At 40.6% G+C, this 19,383-nt stretch overlaps 1 protein-coding gene across 1 annotated transcript in view; it reads left to right on the forward strand.

Annotated features, from left to right (window-relative positions):
* Window positions 1-255: 255 nt before the first annotated feature.
* PAK5 (p21 (RAC1) activated kinase 5) overlaps window positions 256-19,383 on the forward strand; it is a 240,972-nt gene continuing 221,844 nt past the window's right edge. The window contains exon 1 of the mRNA XM_058679546.1: window positions 256-572. The gene's annotated coding sequence lies outside the window, so the exon portion shown is untranslated. The remainder of the gene's footprint in view (window positions 573-19,383) is intronic.

Consider the following 19,383-nt stretch of genomic DNA (forward strand, 5'->3'; position numbering starts at 1 on the left):
GCCGGGAAGCGGTTTACGGATCTGTCGCTCAACCCCTCCTCCTCCTCCCCAGCTCTTTGGGTCTCTAAAGCTAAGCTCAGCCCTGCAATGGACCTGCCCAGCATTTCTGCAAACCTCCTGAGTGTGGGAGGGGCGTGCAGGAGTTGCCCCCGCGGGGGAAAGCCAATGAAAGTAGGATTGGATTGGCTGCCCTCTCCAGCTCTCCAGTGCAGACACTCCCCTCTTTCCGCACCCCCAACCCCTGCCCTACCTCCCGCAGCGGCCACGGTCGGCTTCCAGCCGGCTGCAGCGAAAACCCGGAGCAGCTGCGTGCGCTCGTGGATAGCCTTCCTGGGAGCCAAACCCGGCAGCTGGGCATGCTCAGTAGCTGGGGGAGGTTCGGGTGGAGAGTATAAAGCCTTGCCTCTGCCTCCCACCCTCTTCGTCCGGCCCCCGCCCCCCTCGCCCCTACCCAGCCCGTAGTAGTTCCCCAGCGTGCGCTCGGGGAGACCGGGAACATGGCGCTCAGAGCGATGGAGCTGCTGCGGAGATGGGAATGAGGCACCTCTGCTTCGCTGACAGCCGGCCGCCAGGTAAGCAGACGCGCCTGGCAGGGCTGCCCGGGTGGAGAACGGCGCGAGGAGGGGCGCTGGCGGGGATACGCACAGCTGGTACCCGGGCCATCCTGCCTTGCCCGGGGAAAGGATGCAAAGCGAACCTCTGTGACAGCGCGATTGTGCATCTCCGAGAAGGTGCCAAAGGATAGGGATCCACCGGCTGCGTGGAGGGGAGGGGTCCGAGGACCGCCCACCCCCAATCCCCTGCACATGCTTTACCTCCCCCACCCTGGAGCTTTCCGTGGGTCAAATAAAGGGTAGTTCATTAATGCTGGGCGGGAGGGCATAGGGGAGAGAAACCGGGAGACCAGCCCTAGGAGCGCACTGGTACCCTGAGCCGCTAGCCAGCCCCGCACCGGTTCTTTGTGTATACAGAGGCGCACGCCTGGTCTGCCAGGCTCTGGCTTCTCCCAGGGAGTGTTGGACATATTGATAGGGCAGGGTTCCCATATGGTTTTTGTCTTTGGGCAGGTGTGTACTGGAAGAAGCAATAGCTGAGCCTTATGTGCGGCTGTGTTTCTCTTTGTTATTTGCCTCCGTGTGTCTTGTGTGCGTGGTGGGTTGTAATGGAGAGAGACAGGGAGACAACTTCTACTGTAGGCAGAGTGAGGGCGAGGATCTCGGTTACAAACTCTTGTGGACATTGTAAGCGATGTCAGTTTGCTGGAGGGTGAACTTGAAAAGCCTAGGGACCCTCGGTGCCCAGTCTGGAGAAGTGATGGCTGTTCCTCAAACCATGCGTGTGTGTCTGCTCTGAATTTAAGCACGAGATGTGAGTTCATTTGTCAGCGTCAGATGCTAATCAAGGGAATTTGAAGCATCAGCGCTGAGGCCATAGTAATGAAAAAAATGAGAAAATGACACAAAAGCCAGAGTAAAGTGTGGTCCTTAGTAGTTGATGTAAGTTTGGAAGGCTGAATGTACCTTGGGGGCAGTCCGGAAATGTGGTAGCCCAAAGGGTTCTACAAAGAAATAGCCAGGATCTTGGGGACTGCACAGAATCTGTCTGCCCATATTTTTTTCTTCCTGGATTGAGTGCCGTATACTCTTTCTCTTACCTGAGCCCAGATGGATGGGATGCCTTCAGGAGCACCCCACCCCCCAGTAGGAGTCTATTCACACTGATACTTCCACAACAGCTGCAGCACCTTACACTTCTATCCAGCAGCACCGGTCACGGAGTTGGGGAGGAAAGGTAAATTAAGAACATGCTTTATTTATTTTTTGCTTTATGATATAAAGGGCGACCATCTGTGAATCCTAAGCTTAGAGACACTTTTTTCTGCCCCTTACTTTTATGTTCCTGTTAGGTGGCAAGAGAGAGTCCATGTCCTCAAAATAATGTGGGGGCCATATGAGGACCATGCATTTGAGTAAATTAAAACCATAAATATCTAACCCAATGAGTCTACTTTGGTTGCAATGTGTGCAACCCGGAAGGGCTGCTGTTGGTGAGTCCGTTGGTAGAACTAGCCAATGTCCCTCTGTGATTGAGTCCATACTGATTGTGCTCACTCCCACAGCTTGCGGTCTGGTGAGTTTGACTTGCAGGTGGTGCCTCTTCTCAGGTCTGCCAGAGCTTGCTGGAACACTGGCAGCTGAGAAGTAGGTCCAGGGTGAAGTGTTCTTGATTGACAACAACATAGCGACACAGAATTGGCTTGCTTGCATTCAGCTGTTTAACTTTCTCAAGCCTCAGTTTTCTCATCTGTGAAATGAATCTAGGGAATGGTAGGACCTACTGAGTGAGGAGGTATGCAGATTGCTCATAAACTTCCAGGAGAATGGTAGTGATTATTACGAGTCACAGTGGGAGAGCAGGTGGAAATGCCAGGTCACAGCTTTGATGTAGCCATTTGAGGCATCTGGGGAGGGAACCAGTGGAGCAGGGCTCATTCTTTCTCTCCCTCCTTCTGTGTATCTCAAATAAAAAAAAGATATGGTTATGGGAAATTCATATTATGAGAATTGTACTTGGATTTCAAAAAATAGTTTGCCCCAAAATATAGATTATACTGCCACTTGTCCACGAGCATTTTGAAGTGCTCTAATGCATGCAGTGTATCTGTAAAGCAAGAGAATCTAATGTTGGGTCTTCTTCAGAGTTCTCAAATGTAACTTTTCCCAAACTGACTTACTGAGGTTGCCTGCTTGGTTTTTTTGTTTGTTTGTTTTGTTTTGTTTGTTTGGTTATTCTATCAACACATGGAAAAAGAGGCCAAAAAATATAATACCAGCAACAAAGATATCCTTACACTTGCACTTCCTAGACTTTCTATTTCCATGTTAATACAATATTAATACCAAGGGTAGATTCAATGTAGTTCATAGATATAATTCAGAGAATGTGGTATTGTCTTCCTCACTACAACTTTGCCTGCCTGCCTTCCTTTCCTTCATTTCTTCGTTCCTTTTTTTGAGCCCTCAAGACAGCATTTTAAAATTAATATTATAATAAGTGATACTATGGAATTAGTTTAGCCAGAAATCCAAGAATTATTTTTGACATTTCCATTCCCTTCTCCATACCCCAAAAAATCACAGCGTCATATAAACTCTATCTTCTACTGGGATCTCTAAATATAGCTTAATAGATTGTTTTTCCATCCTTTCGACCACCACCATCAAACTTCAAGTCACCATCTTTCACATGTAGCACTAGCAAACCTTTCTGCAGTGATCCCTGGTTGCTTTCTTGGAAATGCCAAACCCTTCGTTCACCAAGAGCAGGTAGCACCAGCTCAATTTCCTGTATTAATTACCACGTATATACCCAAGGTGGCTTCCAGAGAGTCCCAGAGCCCTGGCTGCTTGACCACTCTCCTCTTGGATAAGCCCCTTTATCTCAGTGTTGCTTACCTCTGTTTGCAATTTCACATCTGAACCTTCACTATTTGCACACCCTGTGTTTGGGTCTTGCATGCTCAGTAAATGTTTGGGGAATGAATGAAAGAATGCTTTGCCTCACAGCATTTTCCTGTGCTAATTTAAAGATCTGATTTTTAGAAGCTTTTTGTCACCCTTTTAACTAACTTGGATAAAAAGAGCAATTTAGAACCTCATTCTTGACGTTAACAAATGCATCTTCTATGAATTGGTTTTAGGCTATCAGCCTAGAATTGAATCAAAATATTTTCTGGCAACTGGGTTCTTTGTGAAAATATATCAGTGAGCCAATAAATAATCATCAAATGGTTCCTGCAGTTTTTGTTACTTTGTTAGGGGCTAGGAAGACAATGATAAACTAGGTTTTTACCATTCTAGAAATTGTGATAATTATATCATGTACTATAATGGAGATTTTATATATATAAATTATACATAGAAATAATTTATTGAATTTCTGTGTGCCTAATTTTCTTCAGTCCCTGTCTATAATTGTTACAATAGGTTTGTTTTCCAATAATCTGCACTTCTACACATCCCAGAAGTATAATAAATATTGACAAATTAGTAGATCCTGTTTGTAGGGAGAAGAATTTACTCGTATATAAGAGCACACACTCTATTTCTGAAAAATATCTAAGTGGACCATTTTTTATTTTACCGTTTTTAAGGATTTATCTGTGTATTTATTTAAGAGGTAGAAAAATCTTCGACCTGCTGATTCACCCATGAAATGGCCACAGCAGGCAGGTCTGGGCCATGTAGAAACTAGGAGGCAAGAACCCTGTCCTGGTCTCCCACCTATATGGCATGCACCCAGGTACTCCATTAACTTCCTAGGCTTATCAGCAGGAAGCTTGACCAGAAGTGGAACAACCAAGATTTGATCTGGCACTCAGATACTTATGCCGACATTACAGGTGGCAGTTTATCCCACTGTGCCAGAGTGCCTCCTCTGTTGTATTTGCAAAATCATCCTGGCTGTTCTCTCTAGGGTTAAAAGGCAAATTGTTCTTCATATAGGAACAAGTTTCTCATGTGGTTCCGTCCAAACCTAGTTATTTTTGTTCCTTAGCTTTCCCTGTTTCAGCCAGATGAAACAGACAGTCTTACTTGAAATCCCAACTGGTAGTGCCGAGTGGCAGGATAGAGTGCTTAAGGCAAGTGAATGTAGTGCAACAATGCAGTACGTATTCGAGTTTCAGGTCTCCATATTCTCATAGAAGTTGATTTTTAAAAATAAGTAAAAAAACTTCATGTAATGTCTGCAGTTAAGTTTTTCATGTACATAACTAGAAATCAGCTGGTATGCTTTGGTTTTGTTTTAAAGTGAATATACAATTGAATTAACTAAAACCTGAAGGAATTAGGATTTTTCATTAAGATGCTTGGTTTCAGAATACATGTTCAAAAACCATTCAAAAACATTAGCTTTTGCTAACTAAAAAGAAAAAGGAAAATGATGGTATTCATAAATAGGCAAACCCTTAAATACAGAAAACATGCTAGAGATTAAGATGTAGGAAGTTGAAATTAAATGAGGAATAAGCATACTATTGCTTTGGTTTCTGACAAAAAATGTCTGAAATTGATTGGCAATGCCTACAGAAATCTCTGCATTAAACCATTAAATTATACTGATACTTTAAATTACAAACTAACCAAAATCTTCCTATCAGTAAGATGATTATATCAGAACAACTGTAAATATATGGAATATTTGAAAATAATAGTGTATGAGAGCTATCCAGAGAAATGTAAAATTTCACATGTATAATCTATGAAGCAAACTGAAAACTATGTTTAAGTAGAAAAATAGATCCCATTCTTGAGTAAAAACAGATTTTATACAATGGTTATTCTTCCCAAATTAATTATATAATTTTGTTATAATGAGTTTTTGAGACTTTGACAAAGTGACTCTAATGTCTAGAAAAACTTTATATAAAATTTTGCAAATTTTTTTTAAGATTTACTTTTTGTTGGAAAGTTAGATATACAGAGAGGAGGAGAGGAAGATCTTCCGTCTGTTAATTTACTCCCTAAGTGGCCACAATGGCAAGAGCTGAGCCGATCCATAGCCAGGAGCCAGGAGCTTCTTCCAGGTCTCCTATGTGGGTGCAGGATTCCAAGGCTTTGGGCCATCCTCTACTGCTTTCCCAGGCCACAAGCAGGGAGCTGGATGGGAAGTGAGGCTGCTGGGATTAGAACTAGCACCCATAAAGGATCCCAGCACGTGCAAGGTGAAGACTTTTGCTGCGAGGCCCTGTAGAGGGTTTTGATGATAAAGACGAGTAGTGGTAGCTGCATGTGGAGTTGGTGTATGGTGAGTGTGGTTGTAGGGGGTAAGATAGAAATGATGTGGTGATATGAAGGACGGGAGTGCTGGGTGCGGGAGGTGGATAGGATTAGGGTGTGTGGCTCTTGTAGAAATAAAAATGAATCTGATCATTGATCATCCAGTATAATCATTAAAATAATGTTCCATTCAAGAATTGATAAACAGCCTAAAAACAAGTAGTTGTGGAAACACATGTGGTGGAGACAACATTATGAAGCATTGAGGAATATATGACAGAAACGTGAAGGATTTTGGCTAAGTATATAAAGACCATTGAGAATCTCCACTTACATGATTGAGCTACACTGCAAGAACTAAAAAAGTATATGTAGGGAGTAAAAAGCAGAGCTTTCTTAAAGAGCATTCCAAATACAAAATCCGTGTAAAGAACCACACACCAAAATATAGATTTGAATATATTTTAGACTTTTGTATGAAGTTATTCTAGGTGCTGCATTCAAGCACAATGGGTTCAACCTACACCTGTGGTACCCACATCCCACGTGGGTGCTGGTTCAGGTGGCAGACTCAGGAAGCTCCATGCTCCTGGCTTTGGACTGGCCCAGCTTCTGCCACTGCGGCCAATTGGGCAACGGATGGAAGATCTCTCTGTCTCTCGTTCGCTCTTTGTACATCTGCCTTTCAAATTAAATCTATAAGAAAGTCATCCTAAAGCAGAATATAATAATGTTACCAAGCATTACAGGACAGTTAATAATAGCACTGAGGATTTTTTTGTAAATCAGGAAGTTAAAAAAATATAGCAATGGAATTATCAAACTATCTGAATAAATACTTGAGAGGTAACAGTATGGATATATATATACAAGTATGCATGGGATTTCAAAAAGTTTTGTCCCAAAATAAACTCATCTTCAATCCCATTTTTGAGGTGCTTTTCTATTTAGTGAATATCCTCAGTTTTAATTACAGAAATGCAAATTAAAAAAAATGAGAGATGGCATTTTTTTTTGTATCAAATAAGTAAAAGAAATGTTGCACAAAGTAATACTAAAAAGTGGCAGCGGTGCTGAGAAAGGCGTTGACTGCATGTGGGAGGTAACATGACAGATACATGATGCAGCTATTTCTCTTATTTCTTTTATTCATTGCTAAAGACATCAATAACAGAAAAATTATAGAAATCATCTTTTCATTATATTTTAGAATGAAAAATTTAAGATCAACATGCATAAGTAAAAAGTTATGGAATTGCTTGAAGAGATTTAAAGTTCCGTGATGGCAGACTATTGAAAAAGATAATTTTGTTGGTGATTGAATGACATGGAACAACCTTCACTGTGTTTCTGGTGGAAATAGTCACAATACATAAGTACATATATTGTGTCATGATAAAAAAAAATCTGTTTTGTGAAGTGGAAATATCATGGAGGCACACAAAAATGAGTGAAACAGGTAATTTCTGAATGTTACTAACATGAATTTTTGTCTTTCAAGGTTTTGGATAGTCTGACAACATCGTGTTTTATGAATCAGAAAACAGTACTCACTATTTTACAAACATGGTGGTGAAACATATTCAGATTATAGTTCTTTATGCAGCAAACACCCATTGATTATCTGTTGTTTCAGGGCTCTGCCAAGTGTATCAGCAGTGACTCTAGTTTGGATGCAAATGAAAGAGACTGCTTAACTTGAGCAAAAGGAGTTTACTAAGAGGCTATCAGGTAGCCACGGTAACAGCCAGCAAGGCATGTGTGTGTACGTGTGTATATTATTTGCCTTCTGCCTTACGGAAAAAGCAAACACAGGAATCTTGGAAACAGACAAGAACCTAGCTTGCTCACAGGTCTAGATGTCAGGTACTTGGGAAACAGGTGACAGTCAAGGACCACTTGCAAATGTCTTGGCCAAAGCCCACCGATAATTATGCTTGAGACTTGCCCCAGATATCCAGCCTTGAGTAGCAGGCTCACCATCCTTTCTCCACTGACATAAACCAAAGAGGTATGATGGGTGCTAAATAGCCAAAACTGAACTGCACTGACCACAAAATGATAAAAATGCTTATTGTCATAGTACTTGGAGATGATTGAATCACAACCATTCCCCTCCTCCAGTAGGGAACATGGCTCTGATATAGGAATTCAGGGAAGTGATGGTAACAGCACTCACTGCGATGGGCATCGTGTAAAAAAGGTGCAATTGTGGGTGCCCTGTGCAGGAAATACCTTTAATTTTGTGCCTTGAATTAGCTATGTCATGTCAGGAAGAGCCTGGGTCTCAATGTCCTGCCAAGTAATGTTTCCTTCCATTTTCAGGTTTGAGATCATCCATGGAAAGTGTAGTCTGAAGGAAACAGACTATTAGAGAAGACTATTAGACTATTAAACAGAAAATTAGAGGAAGCACAAGCTACAGTCTGGAGATTTATTGGGCACTAACAGAAGTCTAGGTTCCTTTTTTGGTGTGTGTTATGTTGGGTCAGTGCTATATTCTTGTTTGAACTTAGTTCACCAATAATGAGTAGCTCCTTTTTCAAAGAACTTTGGTATATGTTACTGAAAATGAAAAAAGAAATTATCCTTAGAAGAGCTTGCATTCTTACTACAATTCTTATCATAAATAGGAAATATCTAACACAGATACCTTAATATGCATGGTGTTGAATTTTGAAAGTCTTATTTATTTGGTCTGTGTGGGAGAGATTAAAAAGAGAAGATGGCTTGTGAATGGAAGAAAAAGTGATTGTTTTTCAGTTGCACTAACAATGGGACAGAAAACCATCATGATGAATTGGTAGAAGATATCCCTGTGTGAATTTCTGCACTTGACAGGATTCTGCTGCTCCGGGAGTCAGTCTCCGTGGGCCTATGTGGTCATGCTACCCTGAACCAATCTAAGATGTGCCACCTGGAGTCCTTAATTCCCTTCTGGGTGCTGCTCCACCTGGGACTTGGAAGGGGGGTGCGGTTCCTGATCCAGGGCTCCTGGGCCCAAGGGGAGCTAAAGAAATGACAGGTGATACAGATGGGACTCGATACCTGAGAAATGTCATCTATGCATCAGTGCTGAAGACCAGGATGAAAAGATAAAGGCTGTGAGGCTGGTTTTCTTTGCCTTGTCAGGTATTAGAAGTCCTCCTGCATGCTAAATTTAAATCTTTCTTTTGGGCTGTTACTGCTTAACCAAAGCTCTTGAAATGGAGGGAGCTATGAAATGAAAGGATCAAGCCATTCCATATATTGAACTACCAGAAGGCTAGATTGCCATTGGGAAAATGTCCATTTGAGCTAAGAATATTTTATTAGGAAAACTTGGAGAAGGATAAAATACATTTACAATGAAACCTACTTTGACTGTAGAAAAGTGGGGCAGGATAACATGATGTGGGCAAAGCTTTGGATAGACAAATGGTCCATTAGGGAAGTAACTTGCTTGTGGATTGGTTGTGGCTAACAGACCAGAAAATTCTTTTGTAAACAGGGCATGGTGACCTTGGTGATGGAACATGGTGAGATTTTAATCAAGGTCTCATTGTACATTAAGGAATGTAAAATAGACGTTTGTTGATCTCACCCAAAGCTATTAACTGATTTCACTTGTATCTTCTTTTCTCCATCCTACAGGAATTGTGATTAAATATAGGATATCCTATTTTTTTTGGTCATTGTAAGGGTACATTTGTCAAGTCAGGAAGGTAAAAAGTATAATTTTTAGTTTCATTAATATTTAAGCATTCAAATTTCATATCTTTAGTATATTGCACTTCATCTGTACTTGTATAACCTCAAATGTTAGGATTAGGGCTCCTGGTCAAGCAGCTTTTTAAATGATAGGACTCAACTGTTCTCACACATGCAAAATAAGCTACTCATTCAATAGCAATATAGATAAGAGAGACTGTATATCTTTGGGTTTAGCTAACATAGTGAAGAAGATGTGTTAAGCCCTCAGTCAAGTATTTTACCTGGGTACCTTAATCTTCCTGATAACACTGTGGGGTCACTCCAGGCAAAGTGCCATGCAGTTGCATAAGAAAAACAAGGCTAAGCACTAAATCAGTGGCATCCAAAGTCCCTGGCCTTGTGGTAGGCAGAGACTCAATGGATAAATGGAAAAGCTTTGTTTGAAGTCTTTGAATCTTCAATAATTTAAAAATCACTGGGTTGATCAACCCACTGTGACACTCTAGTATGCTCCAGTCCTCAGCTTCAGCATTTCTATTTGTGCATATTTCCTCATGAGAAGGGAAAAATGAATACATTTACTGCCTTTCTGTGTTCCAGTGTTATGGCTAAATGCATGATCAAAACCAAAAATGAATATTTAGTCGCTTGTATCAGAAGCAGAGTTAACTTGCATTTTTGATCAGATGTCCAGTGTATGAGTCTGCCGGTTTTCAAAGGAGTTGCTATTGTTTCATTGATAATACAGAAATATTGGCCATCAAAAGTACCTTTGTTCTTTAAGTTCTGGTTCATATGCATATTCCCCCACTGCCCTACATTTCAAATGAAGCAAGACAACTTAAGGCAAACAATGTTGGTTTCATTACCTTTTTTTAAAAAAGATATTTTTTTTATTGGAAAGGCAGATTTGCAGAGAGAAGGAGAGAGAGAGAGATCTTCCATCTGCTTGTTCACTCATCAGATGGCCACAGTGACTGAGGCTAGGTTGATCCAAAGCCAGGAGCCAGGAGTTTCTTCTGGGTCTTCCCATGTGGGTATGTCCTCTACTGCTTTTCCAGGCCATGAACAGGGAGCTGGATGGGAAGTGCAGTAACTGAGCATGACCGGTGCCTGTGTGGGATGGCTGTGCTGCGAGGTGGAGAATTAGCCAGTTGAGCTATTATGCCAGCCCCCTGGTTCCATCATTTTTTAATAGCAATGTATACAAGAGGGAAGGCAGAAGTCTGGGTGGGGGCAAGCACATCTTTTGCCCCAAATGTAAGATCTCTCACAGATTCAGTAGTTTATTTTGCAATAAAAAGTTTTGTCGCAAGTTTTGAATAAAACTGAATGTGTCTGCTTCTCAGGATGGTCAGTGGAATCAGAGAAAGGGTGTTTTTGTAAAACTGATCTTCTCACTGTAACTGTCAGCGGTGTTTCCCCCTTGCGTAGCTTCTGGATCGATTGCCATTTACTGTCCTGGGAAGTAAACTTTCAAGAAAAGTAGAAAATTGATACTTCCATTGTACAAGAAAAAGAATTTCTTCCCCAAAGTAGGAACAGTTACTATATTGGTATAACTTAACCTTTAAAATTAAAAAAAACTGCTGGAGGAAGGGTGTGGGGTTAAAGAAACACTTGTGGAGACAGTTGATGGAGTCCTGTTTAACCCTGTTGTAAAGATGTTTGTGCCCCCTAATGATTGTTCTGGGTTTGACTCCTGGTTCCTACAGAATCCAGTTTTCAAGCCCTAGGACACAGTAGTAAAGGCTCAAGTCACTGGGTGCCTGCTACCCATGTGGAAGCGCTCGATTGAATTCCCCACTTGCAGGTTCATCCTCACGCATCCCCAGTCCCTGTGGGCATTTGGGGAGCCCATGAGCAGATGAGGTCTCTCTCACTGGCCCTGATGTTAAGGAAGGGACACAAAGCTTTCTGTGGTGGGAATTTGGCCCCATGGTTAAGTTCCTGTCAGGATGCTCATACGGTGTCAAGTCTTAATGGCTCTCCAAGCTTCAGCCTCTTGTTCGTGCACATGCTGGGAGGCAGCAGTCAGTGCCAACTTGAGCGATTGGATTTCTGCCTCTGCCCTTTGTATCTTTCATTTACATCTTATGTCAGCCTCCTGTCTGTTCAGCTTGTCCTAATGCATCCTCCAAAAATGAACATGCACTTTTCTAATTGTAAAACTTCCTACTCAACTACCTCTACTCCCTCAGCCTAAAAATTCTTCCGAATTGTTATGGGTTTTTCCTCTCAAGCATTCATCACAGTGATTTGTAGATCTTATTTGATTCTTTTATTATTCTCTACTTTTCTAAAGCAGATAAAACTTGTGGCTTCATCTTTGTATCTCAAACATCTGTCTTATATATGTATGTCAGGACTTCAATAAGTTTTTTTTTTGTGGATAAGCAGATATTACACAGCCTGAAAAAGGGATACATACACAAAATGATTTAAAATTTTATAATAAAGTAGAACTGATGTTTTTCTTAAAGTTCCACATTAATAGTTTTCCACATCCTATAAATGAAAAGTAAATGGAAGGAAAGATTAGTGCCTCCTACTATTTCTGGTTGGAAAACATTAAAAAAATGGAAATGGGTGTAAGATAAGGATCTCAACACATTGAAAAAGTGATGGAACAAACCATAATCTAAGAGCCAGCTTTCACAATACTGGAAGTGAACCAAGAGGTTCCTGAAAAACATTGAGGATACTTAGTGGATTTCCAGAGATAAGGTGGAGCTATCGCTCTATTGTCCTACACTTGGTATGACTATGCCAGATTGATGATATCAACCCTGCTTGAGTATGAACAGGTTCAGGTCCTCAAAGTTCCTTGGCACCACTATTTCGATAGTAACACATTCACCATGAAATAAGAAAGAACTCAGAAAACTTAGGAAGGAAATCGATATAAGGAACTGGCCCAAGCAAGGGGTTTTGTAGTGTGAGTTTCTGTAGCTCATTGGGCTTCTGGTCTACTTGTATTTATTGCAGAATTTCCAAAAGATGGAAGGTTCTAGGATGTAATTGGAAGGGATCCTAATGACAGTATATGGAAACTCTCTGATAGCAGTTACCATCTGTATTCTAATTTGGATTTCTAAGGCAAGTACCTGTGTTGACAGTCTACATTATTCAAAATAATAACTTACCATCTAGAATTACGAGTGATTAGGAGTTAGAGCATAGCAACCTGAGACCTTGAACTATAGTTGATTTGCTCTTTTAGAATTGTCAGGTGTAGAACACTGTGAATTCTAGTAGATGCCTAAACATTTGAGCACCTGCAGCTTATACATAAAGCCTTCATGTATGAAATTTCCCCCAAAATACCCAGCATTTTGGTTTCTCTGTTTAAAAAAATTCTCGTACATGTACACTTGCACAGAGTTGTAAAATGTGGCAACATTGGTATATTTCTTTAGCCTTCCCATGTACCTCAGGGACAGCTGTATCACCATAGAAAAATCCTGAATTTTTCATGTGGATGCAGTGCCCATCACTCCCAACTGTTTGCCATCAGTCTATTTTACTTGTTTATGTTACCATCTTACTCTTTGGAGTCTTTTGTATTTGTCACCTTTAGATTAAAGGTTAGGATTTCTGTTTTGGGGCCATTTTATCCTTACCTACTGTACCTTCTTAATCTTCCTGAAAATAGAGGATTTAAGAACAACGCTTTATGGGGATGGTGTTGTGGCATACTGAGTTAAGCTGCTGCCTGCATTGCAGCATCCCTTATGGGCACTGATTGAAGTGCCACCTGCTCCACTTCCATTCTTGCTCCCTGTTAATGTACTTAGAAAAGCAGCAGCAGATGGCTCAAGTACTTGAACCCCTGTAAAAAATAAACTTGAGCTAGATAAAGTTCAGTTCTGGCCCAGCCCCACCTATTATAGCCTAAATAAATAAGAGTGTGTGGATGGACAAACTCTCTCTCTTCCTGTCTCCCTCTCTCTCTCTTTGTAAATTTGCCATTCAAATAAATGAGGATATACACATGTGCGCATATAAAAATTTTTTAGAGCTGAGCTTCTATATTGGTTGGAAATATTTGCATAGTCAGATAGGCTTCTGCAACTATTTAAATATTTTTCAACACTGGAAAATTATAAAAGACTTTCCACTTGTGTTTCATTTAAATTAAACAGATAGAAAACATGTAGTCTTTAGCTTGCTGGAGGTAGGGATTATCAAAAGTCAAAAGGATGTTATCATACTGCATGTGACACTATCTGGAAAATAGAACCATGCCTTTAGCCATGAAGCAGAACCTTATATATGATATGCATCCTGTAGAATGACTGGAGAAAATGCAAAAGGAACATTGAAATCATGCAAGGCGACTAAGAATGTTATCACTGTACCTTACTAAAAAGTAATGAAAAACAAATGAGACGGAAAATTCCAGAGTTGGCTCTGGAGTTGCTGTTTGTTTAGGATAGCAAGATGATAGAAGCAGCTTCCTATCTTTTCAGACCTCAATTTTATTTTAAACATAGGATGCAGCTTGCCCGTTGAAGGGGATTTTCTTGTCAACAAGGCTTATAGATGTGAGAGTGATGAGTAGTGACCCAAACCTCATGTTTTTTGAAGGTAGGATTTTTGTCAAGCTCAGGAATGGGTTATGAGAGAAAGAGGAAGCATGGCTGATATGGAAGGTCAGGACATGAATTGACTGCAAAAGTCACTATAAAGCAGAATTTCCTTTAATCTTAAAATTGATCATTGTACACATGGGACTAAAACAAAAGTAATTGAATCACTCTGTTAGTCATGTCTTAACCAATTTTCTGTTGCAAAGCAGAGTATTTAAGGCTGAGTCCTTTTAAAGATTACTTATTTATATTGGAAAGTAAGATATACAAAGAGAAGGAGAGACAGAAAAAGATCTTTCATCTGCTGATTCACTCCCTAAGTGGCCAAAAATGGCTGGAGTTGAGCCAGTCTGAATCCAGGAGCCAGGAGCATCCTCCAGGTCTCTTGGAGGGTGCATGGTCCCCAGGCTTTGAGAGGCTGAGTCCTTTTATAAAGAAAAGAGGCATATTTAGATCATAGTCTGGAGGCTGGCAGTGCCAAATCAAGCAGCGCTATAGATTTGTGCCTTTGAGGCTCCTGTAGTGGATGCCATCTTGATGTCTACACCATATGTGGAAGACATTATGTGATAAGATGGGACGCCAAAGACATTTGCATCTTTTTGCTTTTGGGTCATCTTGGACCAATTTGACTCTTTCTGTAACAACCTGCTCTTATGATAGCTAGTTCGTCCCATGGGGCCAACAGTAATCTTCAGCCTCCTTGTTGACTTAACTCACCATCCACTGAATTCTACCTCTCAACATCACCATTCTAGAAACCAAGTTTCCAACATGGAAACATTTGGGGGACTCAACATCCAGGCCACAATAGATGGTGCCATTTACTTATGCCTTGTCCTTTGATGGCATATTATATATTCGATGGCATATAATATTATGTCGACTAGTGATTTACCCATTCAACAGATGTAAATTGATTTCTGACATTTAAGCATGTGCAAGCCCATCAATGTTCATGACAAATATAAAGCCCCTCCTAGGAGAGGAAAAACATGCATGAAAAAATAAATATAATTAATACATAAAATGCCAGAAATTGACCTATGCTTTGGAAAATAGGTGGGACACAACCACATTGTGCATACCACGTCTGAATATCTCAGGTCAGGTTCCACCCCCACTCCCAATCCCAGTTTCCTTTTAATGTGCATATTGGGAAACAACAGATGATGGCTCCAGTGCTTATCCATTGCCGTCCATATGGAGACTTAGATGGAGTTCCTGGCGCCTGGCTAAAGCCTGGTCGAGGCCTGAATTCTTGAGGCATTTAGGCAGTAAACTATTAGATGCCAGACCTCCTTCCTTATTCCCTAGTAGATGGCAGACTATCCGATGTTCCTCCCTTCTTTCCTCCCTCCATCCAGCCCTTCTTTCCTTCTTTCTTTCTGTCTTGAAAAATGAATGAAAGGATGTCTATTAATTGAAAAATATTAGAATGTGATCACGTTCATCAGAAGTGCTGTTCTGGATGTTTGTGCATGATAGGATTACAAATAGGGAGATCAAAATAGACCTTATAAAAAAAGAGGCATTTGAAGAAGTCACATCTACGCAAGTAGAAACATGGCTGGACAATGCAGGCGGAGAGGCAGGTAGTGCTGAAGCCCTCAAGGTGGAAGAACATCTGGCTTCTATGTGGAAGTGCAAGGAGAACTATATGGATGGAGCAAAGAGAATGAGGGCGAGAGCCAAAGATTTACATCAGGGAGTTCAGTAGTCAGATCATGTAGGGCCCTACAGGTTGAGGTGAACATTATGGCCTTTATTCTGAGTAAGATAAGGAGCCATTGGTGGATTATGAGCAGTCGTTGGGATCTTAAACATTTTATGGGAGTCACTTGGGTTACTGTGGTGAGAGGAGGAAAGTGCAGGAGTACGAAGACTGATGGGCGAACATTGAAAGAGGACAACTCAGGCAAGACAAAACAGTGATATGGTAAGACTTGTAGCTGCGAAAATATTGAGCAGTGACCCAGGCCTCTTGTATTTTGAAGGTAGGGTGTTTTTCTGCCTCAGGTGTAAGTTATGAGAGAAAGAGGAAGCAGAGTTTTTGGCCTGAGTGTCTAGAAGAACCATATGTCCTTCTATTAAGAAAGGGAAGACTGTGGGAACAGTACGTTCTTAGGAAAACATCAGGAATTCTGTTTTGGACACTAAAAACTGAATAGATGTCTACTTCAAGTGCAGATAGTTGATAATTTGGGGGGGGTCATAGGACTTTGATTTTCAGAAGAATAGTCTGGGTGCGGATAGAAATGTAGGAGTTATCATATAGGTGTATTTAGATGTGATAACATCACCAAATCAAGTGGTTTTACATGTAGAAAGACTGGGTTTCTCAAATTACATTGGGCTAGAAGAGTTGTATCTACTAGAACCAGCAGAGTGAGCTGCTCTAGGATAAATGTAGTGATATTCATGCTGTTTGATTGGCTATAGTCAAGATGATGGGGCTGAATAGACCTGTCAGTGTCTGCCATCCTCAATAGGCTGATCTAGGCCTGGTCATACAGAAGCAAGTAGGGCTCTGGGAAAAGATGAAGGAAGTATACACCTCCATAAAACCCAGGCTGAGAGAGGTGGCCTTTACTTTCCTTCATAGGCAGTTTTTTTTTCCCCCAAATTGAGTCTCAAGACTAGATTAGATTTAAAACATGGGGAAATAGATCTACTTCCAAAGAAAATTTTCTGCAAAATTACCTCACACAGGATATAGTTATAGTGAGAAGTTGAAATTTGGAGCTGTTTTTTCCCCCATATATTTCATTTAGTATGATTTTTTTCCCCACAAAGATACTCAACATTTTTCATTTTGGTCTAGAGCTTCAAACCTGAACCTCATTATTCTGCTCTTGAGGACAGTATTTCTCTAGCCCTGTCATTCCTTCTCCATGTTTTCCTCAGTGAAAATGCTTTGCACATGGGTAAATGTTGACAGCATTTGGTCTGTTTCTTGGAAACAATATTCCCAGAGGAAATTATGTCAAATAGTAGATTTTCCAAAGTGGCTTCATATACAAAGGAAAGGGGCAGCCCTGTGATTTTTCTGGTTAAGGTGCTTACTAAGGCACCCAGCAGAATGCCTGGTTTCAGCTTCCTGCCTTTGCAGACCAGGAGAGCAGCTGATGGTACAAAGTCAGTGACTTGATGTAAGACCCCACTCATGATCCTTAACCAGCTATTATAAGCATGTGGCGTGAGAACGGGAGCTTCATGTCTTTTTTTCTCCCTCCATGTCTGTTTTTGTTTCTCTGCATATATATTACTTTTTTTGAAACTTAAATCAAGAATCGTGGCTTAGAACAATGAAAGAAACAGTATTAAGGATCTTTGGACACTTACTGTTTTGGAGAGATTGTGTGGTCTGCATTATAGACCCTGTCTCATTTAACCCTTCTAGTAGGTTTGTGAATTATACATACATATTATTATTAGTCCCATTTTATGGCCCCCAAAATGACAATGCTACCTTGCTGTACTAATTCCTATAAAATAAAATAAAAAAAGATGCAGGGAAGAAATATTTACATTCTGAAGCCTACTTTGCCTAACATCTTTGATCTGTTTTAATGTGGATTCCTTCTAGAAACAGACCTCGAGGTGAGGATTTAAAAGCAAGTAACTTATTTGGCAAGTTCATAGAATACCTGTAACAGGAAAAAACAATAGGAGAGAGATGGTTTCTAATCTGTTACTATGGCTCTAACAAAGTATCTTGGGTAATTTGTGAATACATTTATTTCTTAGAGTTCTGGGAAACTGATACGTCCAGGATCAAGTGTCAGTACGTTAGGTGTCTGGTAGAAGTTTGCTTTCTGCCTCAAAATTGTGCGTTGCTGCTGTGTGCCCTAGAGAAAGTGGCTCAAGGCTGAGTCCCTCCATGGCAAAGGGTGGAAAGGCAAGACAAAGAGCTGGCTTCATCTTTGAGCCATTTTAGGAGAACACTAATTCAACCCAGAGCCTGCAAGGTTTAGTCACCTCCCAAAGGCCCAGCCAGATTATTTTATTTTACAGGGAGAGGAAGGAGAGGGAGAGAAAAGAGAGGGAGAAGATCGATTTTCCATCTGCTTGTTTTACTTCCCAAATGACCACAGTAGCCATTGCTGGGCTAAGCTGAAGTCAGGAACTTCATGTGGGTCTTTCGTGTGTATACCAAGGCCCAGGGATGTAGCTCATCTTCCACTGATTTCCCTGGGGTATTAATGGGGAGCTGGACTCAAATTATGGTCCATATGAGATGGCAACAGCTTAATGCACCACGATGCTGACCCCAAGAATTCCATCTTTTTAATACAAGCATCTTTGTATTTTAGTTCCAATATATGGAATTTGAAGGACCATATAAACAAATGGTATAATGCATGTGTATGTGTATTTACATGCTTTACATATATAAATATAAATATAACGTATTTATAGGTGTAAAAATTACACATTGGGTCCTCTATTAATATACACCGGAACACCACACATCTCTTGAGTAAAAAGCATGTAGAGTTGTTCTCAGGTGATTTTTAAATGGAAAGACAATATAAGTATAAATGCTGAATTGGAGTCATAGATGATTGAACATGCATCTGCTCAATGAATCTAATGTTGAGAAATGGAACAGAAGTAAGGCTACAACTGACCTTGTGATTAAACAGAAGGATGAAATGTCCCCAGGACTAAAGCATTTACCCATGTAATGCAATTGCATTTTGGTAGGACACTGTGGACCAGTTGGTAAAGTGTTTCTTTCAAAGCATTCCTAGGACTCTGTGTCCCAAATAATGTAATTCACAAGGCGGATTTTAACATCATAAAGTGGGGAAAGTTACAGTGTATAGAATAAAGTTATAGTTTTTGACATAAATAATGAAAATGAACTTGAGTTAGTCTTACTAGAATCTGCACACTGACAAGTACGTTTGCATAATAGATATAACAAATATTCTGAGTACAGAAAGACAAACCTTAGTCTAGTTTATTTGTGTATAACTAGATTATGTCAATGAATTCTGACTGAGTGTGTAAAGGTATTTGATCAAGAAGAAACAAAGAATGGATTTGGGGCAGTTAGCAGCATGTAGCAAGATCCCAATAACCCATATGGTTTAAGTGATGGGAATGTTCCACTAGAGGTGGTTTAGGAGACCAGGCAAAGTGTTTTAAAATTGGCCATCTGCTCCAAACAATTGTAGACCAAAAAGGGGATTCAGAGCAGATGAGGCTGTAGCCATACTTACTAGTATGATATGCAAGTTTAGCAGGCTCCAAATCATTGTGATTTTATTGTAATAGCTGTTTATCTTTGAATGTGAGCTATGGATGAG

This window comes from Ochotona princeps, chromosome 22, assembly GCF_030435755.1.
Source record: "Ochotona princeps isolate mOchPri1 chromosome 22, mOchPri1.hap1, whole genome shotgun sequence".
In the NCBI taxonomy this organism is placed as follows: Eukaryota; Metazoa; Chordata; class Mammalia; order Lagomorpha; family Ochotonidae; genus Ochotona; species Ochotona princeps.